Source organism: Saccoglossus kowalevskii, chromosome 8 (genome assembly GCF_978046115.1).
Source record: "Saccoglossus kowalevskii chromosome 8, keSacKowa6.1, whole genome shotgun sequence".
In the NCBI taxonomy this organism is placed as follows: Eukaryota; Metazoa; Hemichordata; class Enteropneusta; family Harrimaniidae; genus Saccoglossus; species Saccoglossus kowalevskii.
Genome location: NC_140648.1, coordinates 20939441 through 20945582, shown reverse-complemented (window position 1 = coordinate 20945582; position 6142 = coordinate 20939441).

Sequence of the window (6142 nt, the reverse complement as noted above, 5' to 3'; positions counted from 1 at the left end):
AAGTGTTGATGGCCATTATATTTGTGATCTATTTTTATGATGGAAATTTCAAAATTGCTAAAGCTAAACATTTGACTACGCCTGAATTTTGTTAAATATGCCACTTTCCGGGGAAAGTTCTACTATAATGACGTCATTTAGCCTAGTAGTTTTGACCTCCGTTCGACCTCCACAAATATGGCTACCACCAGAGTTATGTACAGTGTAGCGGCCTAAATCCCCGGCAAACAACTTCAAACAGATCATTTTTTTTTGCAGATTTCTCGCTGATGAGATGGAAATGGGTCTGGAATTCAAATAGTTAACATAGTAGTTTTCGTCACCAGATTTGAATAATGGGATAACTTTAGCGATGTTCCATTCATTTGACAAAGATCTTAATTTCAATGACAAGTTAATTATCCACATAGTATTATGTTTTGGAGGCACTTTCATAGGGGTGAACCGTTTATTTCAGCGATTACTGTATGCGTGTACAACATTTTCTCGAAAAATAGCATGGTAACCTTAACTTATGCTTACGTCATAATTATATGATTGTGGCGGAGCACACGGCACTCTCTCTGTAACACGGCCCTCGCTTTGCTTCGGCCAGTAGGGCGTAGAAATAATAAAGTTTAAACCGGCTGTAATGCAAAGGGATCTCAGGTTACTTTACTTTAAATTAATAGACTGCCATAATTGCATGGTTCAGAAACACGTGCTTGAAGACCCATTTGAAGATGGCATCAGAATGTTACCACAAACGATAGTTTAGTTGTAAAAAGTGAAAAACTTGTTTTTTAACTTGTCTCTTTATTTAGTTTCAAGCCGCTCCATAGCGGTAAATTGGTCAAATTTGTTATAATATTATCACGTCAGTACGCTAGTTAACTGTGGGTAAAAGCGTATACCATGGAACTATTGTAGTTCCATGCGTATACTTACTTGTCTACTTATCCCTGGAATTTCTCATCGCCTGAATCGGCGTTGTCATCATTTCAGTCAATCATGGATACTGAATTACAAACGGGCCTCTCTCCTCAGCTCAATCAAGATCAGTTGGTTCGTCAACTCATCAACAGGCGTCAATATATGTGAACATATTTCTTCTTGTTGAATTTGACCCCGAAATGTAACAACCATCTCGCATAATTTGCTGAATACTTCCACAAATTCCGTTCACTTGAATAATGTATGAAAAAAATGACTTTCTTTTTCGAAAATAAGTTGTATGGAGGGCGAAATCAAACACTTTAAAGGCCGGAGACGTAGCTTGAAATGGTGAAAAGGCAACATGTACGAAAATTTAAGAGTTGGGAAAATATTTCTTTTTCATCATTATTAAAGTATAAAAAATTAAATTGTTTTGACATTTTTTGTAGCGAGATATTGTTTTTTTTTTGTGTGTGTGTTTTTTTTTTCTTGCTTCTTCCTGGAAATAATAACGAATATTTGAACCTATGTCAGATTCTACTTACAAAACATCGTAGTAAAGAGATCTTTTAAAATTTTCAAAATTTTTTTGACAATTTTTTTTTTGGAAGACACCTTATCCCTTATTGATTATTTTTTACGATAATTTGGCAACAACGAGGTTTTAAGCTGCAATAGAGGCTGGTCATATCTCTGAACGCATGTATAATATTCATTTTCGGAATCAGCAGGACAAAAATGTTGGTTTAAATTAGTACATTTCAGAATGTGTTTAACAATAACTTGACGAAAGCGAGGCTTTAAACTGAAATCGAGGCAAAATGCACCCGTGAACTTCTATTTTCAGGAATAGCCCCACCCCCAAATTAATCGAAAAAAAAGTTACCTTTCAAATAACACCATATCAATTCTCAATATTGCAAACTCTATAGTGTGTCCATGGAAGGTACTAACTACCTTCCATAGTGTGTCCAACCCCATCGCTTGCCAAACGAATATAAAAAACAAACGCTTTTTCTTCAGTCACTTCGGGATTGTACGATTTCGCAGACTTCGCGGTTAAATCGGAATCCTCCACTGTCAGAATCTGTCCCTTAAATTATAGTAGACCAGTCATAGAATAAAGCAGATTAAGGGTCTTAATTGAGATAAAACTACACTATTCCGATTGCTTTATTTCGGGTTATGATCGGGTACGACCTGAAATCATGCCGAATCGGCGCTACAGACTGCGTGTGTGAACCCACAAACACTGAGTGACCAATCACCGCGGACTGTGGTTTCCGCTGTGTGGTACAACCTCGAGGTGCCTACTACACATTGTCCCATTTATCAGTATAAACTGGCAGTTTTATCACCAACTTCAGTTGTGAAGATATCTTGTTACAGGTAAGCTACGGCACTTGGCGGTGCAATTTCCATGTTAATTGTAGTGTCGTACATTATTATACTCTTATATGAATGACGGGTGGGGGAGGGGTGCTACTCGTCTTTTAACCGACTGTCTGTGTATTATACTGCGATTTGTACGCCAAAGCCTGTACGTCGTGTAAAACAGATAGGAGTTGGTATCTTGCCAGACTTTCGCGCAATATACATGTTTTTCGTGTTGAGAAGGTCGACACTACAAATAAACCTGTGTTGTATTTATCTCATACGACTGACAGCCGATACGTGAGTTGCGGTGTACAGGGCAGTCGGCGTAACGCCTTCCTCCCGTCTATACGACCATGTAACCTATCTCATATACGGTCTTATGGCGCGACCTTGACGATTTAACAGTTTGGCGACATGCCTACGATCATCGGGATCGTGCTAAAGGTGTTATAACCAATCCACGCTGCACTGTTAAGAGTCATGCCGTTACAGCAGTCCATCAAAAGTTAGGGGCATTTCGAAGTTAGGTTATGCTATAAACTCTACTGTTGAGCGTACATATGATTTGTATTCCCCTTTTGGCCTCAGCGCTATTATTCCGTACTTTAGCTCTAATCATGTCGAAGTCTACATCCTCATATCTCGCGGGTATAGATACGGCAAATGTCAACACGCTGTTTGTCAGAAGATAGCAGCTACTCCTTGTTGTTTGTAATATAACACCTTTCTTAAAACGTAGTACCAGTATTACTAACATTACAAACGGTGTAAGTTATGACGCCGGGAATGGAGGACATGGGTTAATTAAATCTACGAGGGTGGCGATTAGATAGTTAGAATAGTTGTTCTAATCATCCGATGATTTTTTTCTGTCACTTCTTGCGTCAAAAATGGAGTTAGACTTTTTGACTATTGCGGCGGGTCTGCCGGTGTACGCAGCAATACTGACATGATCGTTATACCGCCTTTGGTGCTTCAAATGTGTCACACCAGACTGGGTTAGCGGGGGTTATCGGGGTTACTAACGCTGACAAAACCCTGAAGCGAGGCCCAAATTATTTTTCATTTCAAATATCCAAAATATAAACTTATATAAGTTGAATAAAAAAAATAAGCAACTGTACGTTTAACTTTTTAACGAAAATGTAGTTTTTATTTTTTGGATATGGATGCCAGATACCCCCAGGGCATGACAGCACAGATCAGCCATTTCGGTCGTCTTACCTTATCAACCAAGCTTTGAATGATGTTTATTCTGGTGGGGAGGGGGGGGGGGCATAGGATAATTTTGCAGTGACAGAATTATAAATATTTTGTTCTCGTTTTTATTTTTGTCAGGGGCTCATACTAAATGTAATTTAAAATAGTGCTATTTTTACACAATGTCTATGCTACTTGTTTTATTATTTTGATTTATTATTCATCCCGGGTTTATAAGTGTGTTGTAAAATACTCACGAGATTTTACTGCAACAAAGATTATTATCAATTGCAATTTGCAAACCAGCGTGCATAACACGTGATTATTTTGTGAACACGAAGCTGCACTCTAATTTGCATATTAGTAGATACTTTAGTTTAGTGGGTGATGAAATCGTCTGTGACCAATGTCAGTTAACCCTACTAGCGCCAAAGTCAACTTATGAAGATGGATGATGAAATCATCTGTGACGTTGAATGTTTGTTTAACCCCTTGAGCGCCAAAGTAATTTGTTTTCATTAGTTGCAAAATAAACGCACAATGTTGTTTCCATACTTTACAAACATTTTGGTCAAGATCTTTACAGGAGCAGATGATTTTCCGTACAATTGCGAGATCTCGCGAGTTGCGTGAAAGACGCGCGCCGAACGTCTGCCGCCAAAAATCGAACGATTTAATTTTGAACTCGATTTTCTTTATTTCGTAAGTCACATCGAAAGGCCGCTATTATACAGGAGAATACCCAGTCCAAAGGTGAGAATTGCATCGTTATGCTGAAAGGGTTGTATTCAAGCTCCCTCGCAGCTTCGAAATGAGTTAACTACATAGCCATAACCATTTTTTTTTTCGAAAAGAGAGACACGCGAGTCTGCTAGAAATACAATTAAAGGGACTGAACACTTTACCTACCATTAATAATATAGAATTTGAATAATTTGATTTTAGAATATGTATTAAATGAAAATAAAAGTTTGCTTTCAGAAATCTTAAAATATTACAATGAACAATATGAAATATAGTAAAGAGAAGGCGAACAAATACATATAAAAAAAATAAAAAATCAGAATGAAGTTTAATAGAACCACGTCTCGGACAAATTAGACTTGGATGATAAATAAAGTTAAATTAGATTTTGGCTTTTTTTTAATATATTACCAAGATCGTCAGTGTTCGATCCGGCCTGTGTATGGAAACAGGTTGAAGTTTGGTATAAAACAAGAAATTGAGGTCATTCTCACCTTCAGTGTGGGGCTTACGAAGAAAGTGAATTGATTGATCAGAGCGGAGTAAAATTAGTTTATACCAATATATATGAATCATGTTTGGACTAGCCCTAGCCCAAGACAATTTTGTCGCAAACAATATTCCACAGTTATCTATGAGTGAACATAATATATGTATATATGAGAGTTATTTTACTAAATCATGATGAAGTATACAAAGATGTCTATTAAAGCAAAACACCATGTACCTATTATAGCCTCTCGGTGGTTTATATTCATTGTTGGTCGCCTGTGATTGGTCGTCTTGTGGTTGGCTCACTGAATTATGCGTAGGGTCATGGTAAACTTTCAATCTCGCAACGTCAGAGCATAATTAAAACAATGAACAGAGATAAACAATTCATAAAAAAAATGGTGTTCAATATCACTGATTAGTGATGATGCGGATGGATATAGTCGTCCCATGTATAACCACTGCACTCAGTCTAAATAACATATGCCAATGAAAACAACTTACCAGGTTTACTACTTGATTTCTAACTGCTATTCATACAAACCCCAAAAATTCGTGATTTCAAGCTGGTGGTATTGAGATGAAGTTCTTTTCACATGATATAACCTGTCTTTTGAACTTTTTGACAAATTGCCAGGGCTGAAAACTAATCTAAATAGAGAAGACAGAGGCAGTTTCAAGTTGAGAAATGGAATACAAATTGTTTGGATCAACTGGCCCGGGGAACCAATCATAACATAAGTGTATGTTCTATTATGACACTGAATGGGCTGCTAATTTGAGTTAAATTCCAAACCCTTGATTGGAAAATACAGAAAATAACATTTGGAGGCAGCGTTTTCCGGGCATTTTACGCGCCATCAAGTTATAAATTGTCTTGTTTGATGACTATGACAAGTATAACACATAGTGCGATGAATAAAAAAAAAATTCGAATGGCAGGGACAAAAGGCTTATAATTTCGAACACTCCGAGAGATTGGCATAACTAACATTTATAATTAATTACGATTTGCTTGGATGAAATTTATCTGGATCCGTCTATTAAAAAAAGCATGGAAGAATCTTCTCCTGAGCAGGTTAACCTCTGTGTGAGGAAACTTTGTTTGAATGTAATTTTAACCCTAGCCTACTGCCCGTTCTCCTTGGTGATATAAGGATGCATTAAATGCGTGGACTGATTGTAAGAATCTCAATGTTAATAATTTTACTATGAAATGTATTATATGAAACAACAAAATCATTGCTATACACAGGAAATCTGTTTTTTTTTTTTATTTTTTTTTTTATTTTTATTTTATTTCACCAGAATGACCATTATAACAGAACTCATAAACAAAATACAATAGTAGTAATTCCGGCGTGGACCATGGAAATAGTCCTTATGGACTAGTCCAGTCCATGGCCCAGACTGT